General features: G+C 37.1%; 1 protein-coding gene across 1 annotated transcript in view; it reads right to left on the bottom strand.

Annotated features, from left to right (window-relative positions):
* PTPN4 (protein tyrosine phosphatase, non-receptor type 4 (megakaryocyte)) overlaps positions 1–15032 on the bottom strand; it is a 154624-nt gene extending 139592 nt beyond the window's left edge. The window contains exon 1 of the mRNA XM_004674719.2: positions 14271–15032. The gene's annotated coding sequence lies outside the window, so the exon portion shown is untranslated. The remainder of the gene's footprint in view (positions 1–14270) is intronic.
* Between the last annotated feature and the right edge of the window lie 3083 nt (positions 15033–18115).

The following is an 18115-nucleotide window of genomic DNA, read 5'->3' as shown; positions in this document are numbered from 1 at the left end:
TATAAATAAATGGCTCCTCTTGCTATGGAGTAAAGTCTGAACTGTGGGAAAATTACTACTTGTATTACCATCTAATCCTGTTACCTCAACCATCTTTTCATCAGTACTTATGTGTGCTGAAAACAGCTGATTACCAATATCACAGAATTTTCATAAAAGGAGCTCTTCAAAGGGGCCAAACCTTAACAGTACAAGCTGTAAGTATACATATAAGTAATACTGCTTAAAAGTTAAGACTGTAGGTTCAGAACTCAGACTCATAGGTAGGTTCAAATCCTTACTATCTGTATGACTTCAATTATTGAATCACTCTGTGCCTCAGCTTCTTTATACATAAGTGCCATGGGAAGTAAATGAAATAATAGATAAGTAGTAGAAAGCACAGTGCCTGACACTTTAAAAATACCTAGTAAATGTTAGCTAATATTATTATCATCATTATTGGGTACTACCTCTTTACATTTTCAAAACTGACTTTTAGTTTAAATTTGAAATCCATGTTGTATTTTTATTAAAACATCTTAGTTACACCAGAATTAAATAAAACATAGCTCTGATTTTAAATTCAGTGTCTTGCATTAGACAAGTAGATGAAATGTTCCTCTTTACCTTCTCCCAACCCTTTCTTTATGTTACATATCTACTAAATGTTAGAGACACAAGCAAGTTCGTGGACAAACAAGATAAAACCCCTGACCTCATGGAACTTCCACTCTAATAAGGAAAGATAAAAATTACACAGTCAACTATAACAATAAGCACAGAATGTCTGGGAGTATGAATGAATTTTCAAGAAAGGTATAAAGCTAAAGACTCCACAAAAAAAGCTATCAGAAACAATAAATGAATACAGCAAAGTGGCTGGTTACAAAAACCAACATATAAAAATCATAATCACTTCAAAAAGAAGCAAACCAGTTGGGAATTAACCTAACCAAACAGTTTCAGGAACCTGTAACAAGGAGAACTATAAGACATTATAAAGATTTATAGTGATATAAGGAAAAGGAGATATACCATGTTCAATGGATGGGAGAAATCATCAAAAAGCAATATATAAAGTTAACACAATCCCTATCAAAATACTAATAATATTTCTCAAAGAAATTGAACAAAAAAATTTTAAATTTATAAGGAAACTTAAGAGCCCTTCAGTAGCTAAAGAGATATTCAGAAGGGGGGGGGAGATATGAAAGCATCATATTAACTGACCTTAAACAATTCTACAAGGCCACAGTAATTAAAACAATATGGCCATTGACACAAAAATAGACACCTGGATCAACAGAACAGAATTCAAAAGCACAGAAAGAAATACACATATTTTACTGAGACTAAAGTCATGAAAATGGACACACAACAATATAATGGGGAGTCTCTTTAACAAATGGTGCTGGGAAAACTGGAAAGCCACATGTAAAAGAATGAACATGGATCATTCTCTAATTTCATGTACAAATACACATTCAAAACTGATTATAAAGATTTGGACCTGCAGCAATAAAATATATAGACAAATACACTGGTATGACATCTATGATAAAGATGCTACTGGAGAATACACCCTTATGATAAAAGGAAATAAAAGTAAAATTGAAAAACCAGTATTATCTCAAATTTAAAAATGCTTACACAGCAAAGGAAAAATATTAAGTTAATGTATTTTTACACATCTTACTAAATTAAAGAATGCTTACATATCACACAAATGACAAAAGGTTAATAATCCAAGGTATATAAAAACATTCAAATTGACAGTCAAGGAAAAGCCAAATTGGTAAGTGAACGGAAGACATGGACCAAAAATTCACCAAAAAAGATACCCAGAAGGCCAAACAAAAGACATGGAAAAATGCCCATCATTGCTTTAATGAGGGAGATACTACCACAGAGCCATGAGATACTACCTCAGGGCCATGAGAACAGCATATAGTAAACTCATTGCCATATTCAGCAACAACAAATGCTGGAGGATCTGGAGAAAATGGAACCCTACTGGTGCAAATGTATTCTAGTACAGCTATTTGGAACAGGGGTTTGGATTTATATTAGAAAACTAAAAATGAAAATACTTTAAGACTTAACAATCACAGTTTTCAGCATCTATCCAATGGAGGAGAAATTCAAAAAATTTCAGATTCTGCAACACTGCAGATCAATTACAATAGCTACAATACAGCAACAACCAACACATCAGTGGTTATAGAATTGGATTAAGAGGATGTGGTATAGTCACACGATAGCATACTATTCAATCATAGGAAAGATGAAATGTTGCCATTTACAGCAAAATGGAAGGAGTCTGAGGAAATTACATGCAGTAAAGAAATCAGAATGACAAAGAAAAATATTAGATGTTTACATAGTAGATGATTCAACAAAATATTTATAAAAACTAGTGGACACTAATAAATGAAGTGAGAGGAGATTAAAAGGGAAGGGTGTTAGAAAATAAAGGGATATAAGGGATCATGTGGGGGTAGTGGTGAAGAGACTAAAATAGTTCCATATTCAATAATAAATCTTAATTATTCGTTCAAAAATTACTAGTGTTTACTACATGCCAGATATTATGGCAACACAACACAATAGGGATTATTTTTTAAGTTGTTTCCTATTTTCATAGAATTTAGTCTAGTGTGGACAGCAGGCATTAATTAGCAAAATACATGTAAAATTGAACACATATTTGAAAATTTAGCAAGTTGGTCAACTATGATATTAGAGAAAAAAAGTGAGTTAAATTTATATTAAGTGAAAATTTTTAGGAAGACATAAACAAGGGTTTTTCACCCCTAGCATCTGGGTGAAAATGGCATGACTGAGAAGTTAGTTTTTGAGCAGACTTAAAAGGAAGTAAGAGGACGAACCATGTGGATATTCAGTCTGCCTGGAACACTTGAGAGAAAGGTATTCTAGGCAGAAGGAAGAATAAGTACAAAGACCTGAACTGTGAGCATATTTGGCCTATTCCAGGAACAGCAAAGAAGACTGTGTGCCTTGAAAAAGTGAACTAGGAGAGTTGTCAGCAATGAGTTTAGAAAGAGAACAAGAGAAGATAGGTAGTTCTTGTTAGCCTTGTAAAAATTTTAGCACTTATGAAGCCATTAAAGGACATTCTGATTAGGAGCATAATCATTTCCCTTACACTATAAATAGAGTGAGTTTTCAACTTTCAGCATTTCCTACTAATATGTTAGACACAAAAAGCTTAAAATATGTCACAAGGTTGCTACTGTGCTAACAGAAATCAGCTACTATGTACATTATAAACTGTTAAGAAAAAAAAACGTTAAGACACTAGGTGATAAACAAGAAATGTAAAGAATGTATGCAGCAAGAAATGAAATAACTATGAAAAGAAGTTCAACTATATATAACCAAAAAGAAACGCAAAATAAAACAAAGTATCATTATAACCCACTGCTAAAGAATCTGATGGTAGTGAAAACTGGCTCAGGTCAAACCAAAGCTCAAGTGGTAACAGGTAAAAGAAAACAAATCAGGAGAGGTGATCTAGACAGGAAGTTAGAAAATGGTATCCAGGAGCTAATGGTAGCAGGCAATAGGCAGTCATCCAGGCAAGCAGAACCTTCACTGTAGAGGTCAGAGAAGCAGGTGGTAGGTATCCCAGCAATCAGGAAAAACACAATAGGGAAACATGTCTACTTTTATGGTTCTTGATAAAAGGTTTATAGCGGACAGTAGAGAACTTCAGCTACAAGACGAGTTTAGGAATTCAAAAATAGGAGACAGAAAATAGGACAATAGCAGAAAAGATATAGATTCTGGACTCCAATTAACCTACTTTCAAAACCTAAATCTGCCGTTTTCTAGCTGTGAAAGTTTAGACAACTCAACTTTTTAAGTTTCAATTTCTTCATCTATGAAAAGGGGATAACATTACCTACAAAACAGGGTTACTGGGAAAATTAAATGAGATAGCATACTTTAATATACCCAAAGGAGTGTAACAAACATTTTTTTCTTTCATTTTCAATCTAAGTTACTGACAAAGTCCATTTGGTCACAAAATCTAAAAACTTTATCCAAAATGGTATTAGAAGACCTTAGGTTTAAAAAAAAAAAAAAAGTAAAGCAGGTCATTAATGCAAAATGCCGCACTAGTTCATAAAGAGAAAAAATCATTTACAGAACTAAAAAGGTATAAAAAATGGAGTAAAAGGTTAATTAAAATTAGTTAGCCTAACTATAGTGACACAATAAAATATGTTACTAATTAAACACACACATAGGAAAGCTCTTCATAATGAAGTCAAAGACTCTCCATGGTGTATTTTAAATAACTACAATATAATAAGTAGCATATACAGTATGCTACTTTCTACATAGGAAACTAAGAGGATGTAACAGGCTATATTGTACTTTGGTTTTATTTGCATAAATGCTGCTAAAATATACAAAAAGTGGTTACCTACAGAGAACAGCAAAGAGAGGGATAGAGAGTAGTAGTATTAAGACTTCTCAAAAATCATTTCTTTGTAGCAGTTTAAAATCTGAATCAAGTAGCCATTCTCACTAATTTAAAAAAAGGAAATAAGACTTAAATTATAAGAACATCTGGGTAGCCTGAGAGTTCTTATCATATAAACTATTATACTTTTAATTATGACTTATCTGTACACATTTTAATTGTGCACTAACATATCCTTAACTGTGACTTATGGATACACATTTCCAGCTGTATAATAGATGATAAACTCCTTCAGATAAAAGTATAATCTCCTTGAAAAGAAAAACCGTATCTTATAAATTCTGTAAACCACTGCTAAGTAAAGTGCCTGACAACTTCCTGGAACTCAAAGAATACATGAAATTGACTCTGCTTTAACTAAATGCTTTCCATCAAAAGTTATCACCAATTTGAGATATGATTTGTTTTAACAAATTAAATTATTTCTTATTGAGGTAATATTAATTTACATCACAGTATACATTTTATGGGTGTGGGATCATGCCTCTTCAAAAGTATTTTTATCTATCACAGCATATCCACCACCAAACCCCCATAACCCTCCAAAATAGTCCCCAGGGGCTCCCTCCTTCTTGTCTTCGCTACCAGCCCTTCTCTTTCTGCTAGTAGCCTCCAAGCTAACAATGGACTTTTAAGGACTTGTTTGGGTTTGTCTGTTCCTTTATTTTGTTTCTCTATAGTCTACATATGTATGAATGAAATAATTTGGTATTTTGTCTGTCTCCTTCTAACTTATTTCATTTAGCATCAATTCTCTCCAGTTCCAAATACAATTTTTAGTATTTTTTAAATAATGTAATAGTTTATTTTGACATCATTTTGTGCATTTTTCCATCTCAGTTGTAATCCTCATGGGCTTCCCATCACCGTATCACTGTTGTGCCATCACCATAGTCCAGTGCACTTCCCCCTGCCCCATTTCTGGCCCATTCCCCATTTTACCCCCATAAAATGTCTCTGGTATATAGTTGTTTATTATTATTGCTCCTCCACACACACACACACACACACGCCCAGTCCTTTATGCTCCTACTATGAGTGAAACCATCCAGTATTTTTCTTTTTCTTTCTGGTTTATTTCACTAAGCATGATCCCTTCCAGCTCCATCCATGTTGCTGCAAAAGGCATGAGTTTATTCCATTGTGTATTTGTACCACATCTTTTTAATTCAGTCATCTACTTTTGGGCATTTGGGTTGATTCCATGTCTTTCCTATTGTAAATAAAGCAGCAATAAACATGGGGGTGTAGGTATCTTTCTGAATCAGTTTTTTTGTGTCTTTTGGGTAGATAGCTAGGAATGGAATTGCTGGGTCATATGAAAGCTTCATTTTAAGCATTTTGAGAAACCTCCAAACAGTTTTCCATAGTGGTTGGACTAGTTTGCACTGAATACAATTTTTATTTGTATTGTTGGTGATTTATCCATATACAAAATATACTTGAGCTCGTCTTCATAAAAATGAGAGTTCTTAATTAACGATTGTATAACAAGTTAATAACAAGATTAACTCTGATCCCTAGATTATTCCACAAACTTATATTGAAATGGTAATCATCTGAAATGGGGACAGTGAACATATCCAGATATGTGCCAAAGTTCATTCAGAACATTTCTTTGCTAGTACGTATTTCACTTACTCATCTTTCAAATAATCCCTACACTTTCTGTCTCCAAATCCCTAAAAAAATGTTAAGGTGTATGTAACCTTATAAAAAAGATTTTGTCTCCTATTCCTCCATGACACAAGAGAGTTTCCTTCTTCCATGGATCACCAAATTTCTTAGTCATCCAGTCTACAGTCATTGTATGTCTAGTTTCCACAGCTACATTTGTTATCACATCCCTCTACTGTAACTCTCTGTTAAGGCAATGAATCACAAAGTTTCCTAAATCGCAGGGTAACTGTAGCAGCATTTAAACAGACTTCCCAAGTAACTATCTCCCCATTCCTCACTCACCCTTTTAAGGACCTTTGAAATCTGAGATGACCTAGGGAATTCACATTTTTAATAAGGATCTCAGATTCTGATAGTCTGAACATTCTTGAAAACTAACCAGGTAAGGGCATCAAACGCTTTCCACTGGTCAAATTCAAAGCATTTTTGTTCTTTTCCCTCTCTCAGCAACAGCTGACACCTTCTGAAAACTTCCTTATACTGCCACACAACTCACTACCATTCAGTTTTCTTCACTGGTTTCTTCACTTCTGAGAGACTTTAACCTTTAGAAAATTGCGGTTGGGGGCTCTGTCAGTGACCTTCCTAACTCTACACGTATTTTATAAGTTGTACATCACACCCATTACTTCACCTACAAAACCCTAAATCCTGCCAATTTGAGTTCTCAGAGGTGATGGTGTCAGTATAGGAGGGGAAAAAATGATGCATCATTATCCGACAAATCTAAATAAAAATATCTGCTGTTTTTCACATGGTAACATGCCCAAATTCACACACGTTCCTGCATTTCAGCTTTGTTTTCCTTTAGAACTGGGTAACACCTTTCTAACATATTTTTATTCAGATTAAATTAGGGGGAAAGATTAAATGAGAAGCTCCATTCCCTTCCTCGCAGGGACTTGACAACATGCCCTGAGGAGCCCATGCCACAGGCCTGAGAGGTGGCAGAATAGGGACAACTAATCTAGGGGTGAACAACTGATACATGCTAGAGGGACTGATCAGAAATGAGATGATTAATTGTTTCACTGAAATTTGAGGATCTAATTAGATAATACAGATCAAAGACAACAGCAAGGTTCCTTCTTTGCAGTGAAGTCCTTACTGAGCCCACTACAGTGAACCAAACACAAACTCATGTTGCAGTATGGTACAGAACTGGTTGTTCATCTGTAGGTGCTGGGAGCCTATGGGAAATCTCTGTGAGATTTTGCTGAGAACCTAAAACTGCTCTAAAAGGGTAAAGATTAAATTTTTTAAAGTTTCCACTCATGGAGTGGAAGTTTGACAGAAGATGCAATGGCCTGGAAAAGACTGAGGATGAGAGTAACACAGAGTCCTGTGGGAAAGAGGCACAGAGTTCACTGACACAAGGCACAATGGCTCATACTAGTGAAAGGATTGAAAAGATGCCAGGGATGCAAAGTGACCAGTGTTAAACAATCACCACTGCTGACTAATGAAATCATTTCTTATAATCAGGGAAAAATATATATATGACAAAAACTTATTTTTAAGTTTTTTTTTTAAGTTGTAACAATAATTTAAGGAAAAAGAAATTGACTGAAGGGAATTTAGGAGCTCTTTGTGCTGTTTTTGCAACTGTTCTGTAGGAATGAAATTATTTTAAAACAAATAAAAATTCAATGATAAACTCATGCTGGTGAAATGACTGGCTCATGCAGGTACTCAATAAAAATGATTTGTCATTTATAGCCCTGTTGCTCAACTCTTATCACTGTTAACTGTTTTCCTCTTTCCTCTATATCCAGATAACTCTCAGTTCTAATGAAACTACCTAGTCAGTTTTCATTTCAAGTACCAAATCCTTATCTCTATTTCCTCCATTTCCTCCATTTCTGGCTCTTTATTTCTTACTTTGGACCACACTGACAGGTCTCTACTCCATTTTTTTTTAAAGACTTATTTTTTTATGCATACAGAACTGGGGTACAGGCCAGAGGTGTTGGGGCAGTGAAAGAATTCACCAGGGACAGAGTGAGAAGAACAGGCAGATTGATGAAGTACACTGCTGAGGGGAGCAGCGGGCCACCATGTGTCACCTCCCTGGCCAGGGATCAACCTTGTGCTGAAGCATCTGCAGCTAGCTTCCTAGCTAGCTGTGCTTCAACCCACCGCACCACTAAGGGAGGGCCTCTCTATTCCATTCTAACTTCATCTCTGTGCCACCCATACAAACATCATTACATGAAAGACAGAAGTTACTTTCAAAAGTTATATTTAATCTCATCATTTCCTTATTGAAATTCCTATAATCTCTCCCCAATTCCCCCCTAAACAAGCTAAAAAAACTAGCAATGCAGGAGCACCAAAACGGTATTACATATGCACACATCAAACAACAAAGCAGTAATTAAAGGGCAGGGGGGATTGGGGGTGGTCAAAGCAGCAGAACTGAAAAAAGGGGAGGAGAAAGGAAGACTTTGACTTGATTATTTACGCTTACTTTAGGGACTGGTATTTGTTTTATTTATTTGATACTGGTATTTATTTTACTTGGTGCTGGTTTTAATGCACTACAGAGATGGAGTCTTTAAAACAGTGTTTCTCCCAATCTTTTTCCCCACAGGACAAGTTAAATCTATTCAAGGTCAAAAGAAACCATCCTGGAAACTCCTACATGCCTAGTACTACAGGCTTACCAGTATCTTGCTTGTGGCACACTGTTAAATCATGTATGAGACACCAGCTGAGCTCTATTCTAAAGCTTTTCAAATGATCCCACTCAGTCCAAAAAGGACCCTCACATTCCTCTCCTATCACAGTCAACACGTGTACAGGCACACAGATTCACACCAAAAAGGTGGGCACCAACACTCAATCACTATGCAGAAAGAGACATAGCAAGATAACTTGGATTTCTCCAAACACACTGTGCAATCTTTCATACTTCTGACTTTTTGTACATGCTGTTCTCTCCACCCAGATCAATTCCAATTCATTCTCAAAGGCATTGCTCAAATGCCACTTCTCATTTCTCCTGTATCTTATTACACTTGTCACTCAGAAATGTTTATTGACTCTAGAATTTGAGCTCTAGAAGAATTCTGTCTTATTTACCTATATACCATCAATTCCCACAATAAACATGCAACATGCTTAATTAGCAAATAAATGTTCACTGCATCATTTCCCAATAAGCCAGATTTTTCAACTACAATAATCAAAATAATAAGGTACAAGTTTACAACCAAATTAGCATTTTTCCAACAAGAACACCATTGTTTTTTTTTAATAGAGAAATCTGCCATAGAAGGAATCATACCACTGAGCCATTATCCCTATTCTAGGAAGGAAGGAAACAAAAAGCTAAACTCACAAAGGTAATCAGTGTTGATTAAAACAGTAGAAACTTGAGGAACAACCAAAATGTTTAATAAGAGGTAAATGACTAAATCAATTAAGGCAAATAACTGAAATATCTGTATGATGGGGAAAATAACATAATCTACCATTTATTGATCACCTCTCCTCAGAACAATTCAAGGTCAAATATGATTATCCTTATTTCACAGGCAAGGAAATAGGTTCTGAGGTATATAATATGTCCAAGATTTTTGAGAGCAAATTCCAGGCAGATTTATCTGATTCATCTGATTCCAAAATCTGTCATGTTTTCTCTACATTATACTATCTCTACCTTACAATGTTTAGTAATATAGTAATGCAAAATTCTGTCTTTATTATATAATTTTAATTATTATCAATTTTATTCTTAAAATACTGACAACTGGAAACAAAGATGTCTATTTGAGGGGTGATTAAAGGTGAATTTTGCTACAGTACTTATATATTTTTTCAATTAACAACTTTTAAAGCAGAATTTATGAGCATTGGACTAAAGAGGAAATACATAAGCAGCAAGCTACACTTTATTTTTAATTTTCATTAAGGACACAGAATAGTAAAACATAAAATCATAAGGTACTGAACTACAACCATATACAACACACTCAACTGTATCTAACAAAGTCATGTATTAATCCTGAGGTACTTGTTACCAGGATTCAAAATCTGATCATTATCACTGGATGAAACAGCAATCTTCCAGAAAAAGGTGGATTTCAGTGAAAACTGAAAGAAGAGGGAATGGACTGGAGAAAAACAGGAATGTCTAAAGTGAGAAAAACAAGGGTACAAGAAAAACAAGAATGTTTTCCTTCTAACCAAGAATGAGAAACAGGGTTAGTGAGATGAATTTGGTGGAAAGCCTTCAAGGTCAAGCTGATCTGTTTGGGATTAATTCGATAAGCAAGAAGGAACTGATTTTTTTTTAAGTGGGTCAGTAGATGCTAACATGCTCTTTAAAGATTCACTTGGTAAAGTACTGTCATTCATTGCACAATGTTTTCGACAAACTGGGGAGGTGGAATAATCTATACCCTTTATGTGAGCTTTATACATAACTCTTCTCAAAAAAAGAAACTGACTAAACAAAAATCCTTATATAAGGTATACTATGGAGAGGGAGATATTTCATAGATAAAATGCTTGGAATTATTAAACACCACTTAGATTCTAGTGAAAATCACACAACTTTATAAGGATGGGCCCTGGAGGGAATCTTTTAGGGACACCATCTTCAGTTTCACAACAGATTAAATCGAGGCTCAAGAATTAAACAATTTGCCTAATGTCACATGTAAACTAGTGGAAAATTGAATAATAAAACTCAGATTCTCTAGGTAACAAGACCTAAAGCTCTGCTGTCCTATACTGTAGTTATTAGTCACATCTGGTAATTTAAATACAAACTGGTAAAATAAATAAGACTTAATATTCAATATTCATAGCCAATAGTCACATTTCAAATGAGCAATGCCACAAATAGCATTTAGTCGCCATACCTGACTGCACAAAGCTTCATAAAACAGCACACTCTAAGGAATAAACTTCAGAGTACTGGTTTGAATTCTGTCTACAACAATGTGATCCTGGATAAGTTAATTTCTCTTTGCTTCCAATTTGGGGGGAGAGAGAGGCGGAAGTTGGTGATAATTGATACCTACTGCTAAGTGTATTTGATGATTATGTGGGAAAATATGAACTGCCCCTTCTACTGTCTGACACATAACAGAAAACCCATAGTTCCCTTCTGAATCTTTTTTTTGTTTCTATTCCTCTATATTACCTTCTTGTTAGTAACTTAAACACAGTGACTTACCTAATTAATTATCTTTCCCAGAAGATAGTCCACAGACCTAATTTTCATTCTGTTCCTAATTCATTCCAACACCTGCACCTCTTCTTCCAATGTTTTCACTTATGACTAATGAAGAATGAATGGGGAAAGGGGTGCTTCTAAGTAAACAGAAAAGAATTTAATAATAAATTTCCACTTCTGTTTGTCATCCTATTTCAAATACGATCACAATAAATACAAGAAAAGGAATAAATTATACTGTTCCTAAATACTGTACTTCCACACCAAAAGAAATTCTACAGTACTTCTATATTATATCCCTTCCTACCATCTGTACCACTAATTGAATATTAAATGAAGAAATAACACCTTCCTCCTATAATACTTTCCTGCAAACAATAAAGGATTTTCAGAATGCTAAGCCAGCCTTCAAGACTTCACAGCTTAAGCTACTAAACTGTGAAATTAAACAAACCTAGACTATAGTACCAAAAATAAAAACTTCATAACACAATGCAAACTCTTTTTGTAACCAGTGAACTGCCAATATTAAGTCTTAGGGGCAATAACTCATACTTAGTCACATTAAATCACTAGTGAGATCATCAATTTTACATACATAATAGGTAACATTCAATATTAAAACAGAACTTTTAAACATTCATCTTTAAACACCCACCAAACAAGACTTGCACATATTTTTTAAAGTTTTGTTTAAAGTTGACCACAGTAAGTCTCAGAGAGAAGAAAAGTCAGTAACAATGTCTCCCTGAAATTATCTAGTAGTTCCTTAAGGATAATTAACTCAAAAATCCCTGAGCCCCCTTAGAGTGTTGAGAATAAGTCATAAATACTAAATAGATAAAACTGTACCTTGTACTGTCACTTTATAACTCAAATTATGTTTAACAAACAAAACCAAAATATTCTGTATATATAAACAATATTCAATAACAGGCTTTACTACTAATAGTTGATGGGGGAGGGAGGGCACCTAAAAGAACAAATTTTACGAATATCACGTAAAGTATTTTACACATGAAAAAAATTAAGTTTCTACTTGTTAATTGATGAAATCTAATTTGTGAGAATCTGTAACTTTTTAAAGTCCTTCAATAATAATCAAGTGTACATTGGTCACAGTAGAATAGTTCAAATGAATTTTCCTGAGGCTGCATTCTAAGTACATCTGACCCAGAAAGTATTTTTAGCAAGTGTGTTCAATCAATGCTGGTTTTATGCCTGGCCTAAATTAGAAATTGGGTGTCACAAATTTAAAGTAACAAAGTTACTAGGGACATTTTAAAAGATACATAATTAGAACATAAAAAACCCCACAAGTCTGAAACAATTCACTACCTATACCCAAGAAGCTAAGCAGGTTATTATAAAACAAGCAAAAAGTCACATCCTCATCCTATATTTGAGGAAACAAAAATTTCCTAACAAAAAATGTGAACATACTCATTATTAGTACAAAGTAAAAAATAGTGATGGTTTCTTGCATTTTCAAAAAATCTCTTGCCAAACCGATTAGTTTAATTACAAATGTTACCCAAGAAAATGACTTTGGTATTATGAACCACTCAATATCATTTCATGGGACCAAGCAATTTTCAATAGAAAACAGCAACAAAAATGTGAGTCATTAAAAAAAAAAAAAGCTTTTGTGACAATTGGAGCATAAATGTACTTCGACCAAAAAAAAAGGGGGGGAGTCCACAAAATGACTGCATTTTTTAAATTATAAGTCAGTAAATAAGTTCTGTACAAAACACAAACTTGCTAACTAAAATAGTTTTTTTAAGTCTATAGAGTAACTTTATGTTTGTCAAATTCAAGATTCAAGATTCAACTGCTATATCTAGTTCTGTTCCATTAAGCACACTTTGGGCTCTAAATTATCATTTAAGGTCATCTCCTCTCCCTTTATAAAAAATAGTATTTTCCTCCAGAACACTGAAATTCAAAAAATAGGATTTAAAAAATAATGTCCTAATTTTTGCTGTTCATTTCTCTTTTTATTCAAGTCGTCTTTTACCAGTCAGATACAAAGGCTTCCCCCCTACCCCCGTTTTTTTTAATCTTTCTTCTTAAGCATGTTTTAAACTGTCCTGTTTTAACGGGGCCTAAAATACATAAACCTTGTATTACTCCAAATCTGATTCCAGAAGTATATAGTTGGTATATTGCTGATACAGAAGTCCTCCTTAAACAGCTTGAAAATCCTGCAAACGGTCCTTGTACCATTTGTCACTATATAATAAAACCACAGACAAACCCCACTATATAATAAAACTCCCATGCTAAGTTTCTCAGAACTATCCCCACATGTATCTGTGCAATTGTAACTGTTTCATTTTAAGGAAACCTTTGTAAACATCGGTAACTATTTAGTGGCATCTTAACTTTTTTTTTGGCCCAACTACAGTTTCCTAAATATAAGTATATACCAGTAGAATCCTAAGAGGCTAAAAACTTCAATGGCAGGGCCAGTCTGCCCATGCAGCATGCAGGAAGCGTTCATTTCAGCCAATTAAAAAAAAAGAAGAAGAAGAACGAACGAAGAAAAAAAAAAAAAGTCTACCAGCAAAGGAAAACTCAGAAGACTCTAAAACCTTACCTAGAGTTTAGGTGCCGTGAAACCTTCCATTTCTGCACCTATCCCATCCCTTCTCCCTAGCTCACGTTAACGGAGATCCCAACTACAACCCCCAGAAGCTCTGAGAACAGAGGTCCCGGGAAGAAAAGGGGGGATCTCGAGGGGGGGACACGTCTGGAGCAACATTTTCCCCCCTCCCTTTTAACTCAACCTAGTACCTCCGGCTTGCCCCACCTGGCTAGCCTCCCACGAGCCACACACGCCCCAGGTAATAGCCTCACGTACAACGTGCAGGGCCGAGGCCGGCGGCGACCCGAGTCTCTTACCTTCGTATCACAGCCGCTTCCTCTCGGCTGGAGAAGAAAAGCCTCGAGACCCGGGCGCGCCGGGGCGCAGCGCCTCCGCCGCGCGGCTCCCGGGGGCTCCCTCAGCAGCCCCCCAGCAGCCGCCGCCGCAGCAACCGCCGCGCCACGGCCCCGAGTGGCCGGCACCACCTCATACTGCGGGACAACCTCGGGCGGGCGCCGCCAGGAGCCAGAGGGAGACAGGCAGCCGGCGCGCTCTCCCACTTCCCTGCGGGAATGAGCTAATCCACACCCCCCAAAAGTAACGTGGGGGAGGGGAGCCCCGGGGCCGGGGACCTGGCCCCCAATCTCCGACCCTTCAGCCAAAGCCGAGCGTCTAGCCGTCCCAGCTCAGGCCCCGATTTCAGCCCCGGGGGACCCAGGAGTCCTGAGAGAACAATATGGGGGGGGGGCGTGAGGAGCGGAAAAGCACGCAGCGCGGCGCGAGCGGGTAATCCCGGGCAGCGTTTGTGTGTGAGAGTGCAAGAAGAGCTCAATCCCCCCTCCTCTTCTCCTCCTCCTCCTTCTCCGTCTCCTCCTCCTCCTCCTCCCTCAAGCACACCCCGTCTCCCAGGCCACAGCATAGCAACCGAACATGGCGGCTGCGCAGGCACCGCCAATCAGAGGTTAGAAGCGGCGGGGACAGCAACAGGAGGCGATCTCGCGAGAGGTGAGGCCGAACTCCTTCCCCGCCAGCACAGGCTGGAGAGGTTGCACCGGCCCCGGCGCGGGGGGACACGCAGGTGCGAGGGAGGCGGGATCAGGGGCGCTAGGGATGGAGGGCTGAACCGAGGAGGCGGGACACTTTGGCTCCGCCCCATGGCCACACCGCGATTGGTTAATTGAACCGAGATCCGCCCCACCTCCCGCTGGACCTACTGACAGAAGGGACCGAACGGAGGGTCACTGAAACCTGTTTCAATGGGGAAAACTAGAACTCTTGGTCCCAGATCTCCCAGCTGTAGTGATAATAGAGGATATAGGTTTTAGGCTCAGTTTTGACTGGTTTCCGAAATATACTGTAAAACCATAAATAATGGTCATTTATAACAAACATTTTAGTGCCTTCTGTATGCTTTTTAAAATTGAATTAATTCATTTTAATGACGCATACGAATTTGATGTTATCGCGGTAGGTATTTTAGCCAGGAGCATGATAATAATTTATTGATAGGATACTGATATTGGCTGAGAGATCTCCCCTGAAATGACAGAAGGATTTGTAGACGCGACACTTCCTTTTGGCATTCATTTTTGTCTGTGCCTTTTCCTGTTGCCTGGCACTTTCCTGCTTTTAGCTTCAGCACCCCACTAGAGGTGTTTTAATACAGATGTTCTTTTAAAACATCACTTTCCCTCCAACTCGATAAAATGCCTGTTTACTAGCTAGGCGTTGTTGTTCCAAAATGAACTCTTGCAAATTGAAGAAAATCTGTGAAAGAGCAACTTTTATTGACCCTTTTCTCCACTCACCTCCCTTCCTTTTTTTCCATTCTAAGAAGACAACTTGTCAGTTCTTATTTTTACTGCTTAGCCACTCTTAATTACTTTTCTTCCCAGAGCTTTGTTTCATCAGGGCTCATTCATCCTTCTCTTCCTATGCTCTTCCTATCCTAGTTCTCCATTTTCTATGCTCATGTTATTTATTCTACTAAATTGCTCTTCACCTCATCTCCACCTGTGTAACATCTAGTCGTTCTCTGACCACAGATCACACAGGACTTTCACCAAAAGCAAAAAGTAATTTCTTCTTTTGTCAACCATAAGTCTAGATATACACCTCCCTTTTTCTTGTCACAATATACACTTTAATATTCAACTTACCATTCAGTGGGTTTTATCACCACATCTATGTGACAAGCTACTTGAGCACAGGAACATTATCTTAGTCATCTTTGTATCTTCTATAGTTAATGACACTTCCTGGTGTCAAAAAATTTTTTTCTTGAAAAAATGAAATGCTTATATGTCTAACTAGTGGGGTTGCAGCAAAGTACTTGAGGCAGAGCAGGCTTTTCCTCAGTTTCAAATGTGGTAAGTTGCTACTACTCCTGGTGTTACTACTCTGGCCTGGATTTGCCCCAGCTGACACCCTCTAGAACCTTGTAACTAGTACCCCCAAATAATCTTTTTATCGCCAGACATTTCCTCCAGGCCATTCCTCCGCTTTCATATGTAAACTACACTGATATTTTATACAAATATAATTCTGACTTTTAATATAAATATACCTGGAATCTCAATTGGAGGAGCGGGATGTAGCATCCTCTGTTTGTGGAGACACCCCAGGATGAGTACTTTACATAAACAATGTAAGCCTCATGTCCAGCTACTATTCTTGAGGAAACTATGAAGTCACTTTTTAAAAACTGCAATATAAGTCACCCTTTTAAAGTGTACAATTAAGTAATTTTGGTGTGTTTGTAAAGTTGTGCAGCCATCAGCTCTAATTCTAGGATATTCTCATCACCCCCAAAAAACAAAATCCCACTCCCATTAGCAGTCACTCTCTTTTCCCTCCTCCCTTAGCCCCTAACAACTTAGTTTCTTGCCCTGTGATATTTGCCTTCTATGGACAGTTCATTTAATAGGCTCATACATTTTGCAAATTCTCATATAAAAATGTAAATTCTTGCTGTTATTTAAAGTACAGAATTCAGAAGATTAGTATATGTCTATTCTCGATCACTTTGATGACTGCCTAGTAGCCAAGCATTGCCATTTTGTGTTTGACACCAAAAACTATAATTTTCTTGGGCTAGTGAGAAAATATGTCTTATGGAGATGGCAGTGTGATCTATTGCACAGTGCACTTCAGTATAGTCATGACACACAGAAGTTTCACAGAAATCCAGATAGAGAAGAATTTGGGAATAAGCCATATACGAGCATTACTGTAACAGTGAGTTACATACTTACATCATAAGGAAAAATATAATTTCAACAAAACATCATTTACCACATTATGTACATAATATTAATAAAAATTTTAATGTTGCTATTTTAATTTGCAAAATTTTTTTGGGGAGGGCTCCCTGATGGCCACTGCAACACAAGTTCAATCCCCAACCAGGGAGGTGGCCCACATGGCACCAGACCTCTCTGGTCCCATCCTCTGCTCCACTCAGCAATATATTTCAGTCAGTCTGCCTGTTCTGTTCCCCACTCTGTCTCTGATAAATCCTCTCACCCCCTGAACCTCTGGCCCCCAAAAGTAACGTGGGGGAGGGGAGCTCTTGTACACATAAATAAATAATTTTTTTAAATACTTTTGTTTTATAGGGCCAAAAGAACTGTGAGAATAAGGATTTTATACCTAACCTTATGTTTATACATAATAAGAAACATAATGTAAATAATTTAAGAGCTGAAAGTTAAGATATTTTCCCATTCAAAAGTGGCCTCAAAACATGAACTAGTTATTGGCAGACCCTGCTAAGACTATGATCATTTCCCCTGGTCTGCAGCCTGCCCTTGCCTGGGCTTTGGGGCAGTGAGAGCCAGGGTTGTGTCCACACTTGGAAAGTGTTGGCAAGGGACGACTGGCCTTTTTGCACTGTGTGGTTGGCATTAGGACCTCTCCTAACCCTAGGTAACTACAGTCAGGAGGGAATAAATATTTGTTCCAGCTTCTACAGCCAAGCCAGCTTGCTTGGGTCTTGACAGTGACCTCTGGCTGCTCCAAGGCAGCAGGGTGCCTTAGGCAAGCTGATTGACCAGCCAGCTTCCCTTCTATCAGCAACTACCAATTATGCTAATCAACTATGTTAGAGTTACTATTATCTAACTCCTCATTATCATTTCTGAGTTTTGTAAATACAAAACTT

Source organism: Condylura cristata, unplaced genomic scaffold (genome assembly GCF_000260355.1).
Source record: "Condylura cristata isolate star-nosed mole 26May11 unplaced genomic scaffold, ConCri1.0 scaffold00002, whole genome shotgun sequence".
In the NCBI taxonomy this organism is placed as follows: Eukaryota; Metazoa; Chordata; class Mammalia; order Eulipotyphla; family Talpidae; genus Condylura; species Condylura cristata.
Note: the sequence above shows the minus strand (reverse complement) of the source record. Positions and strands in the feature narration are given on the sequence as shown.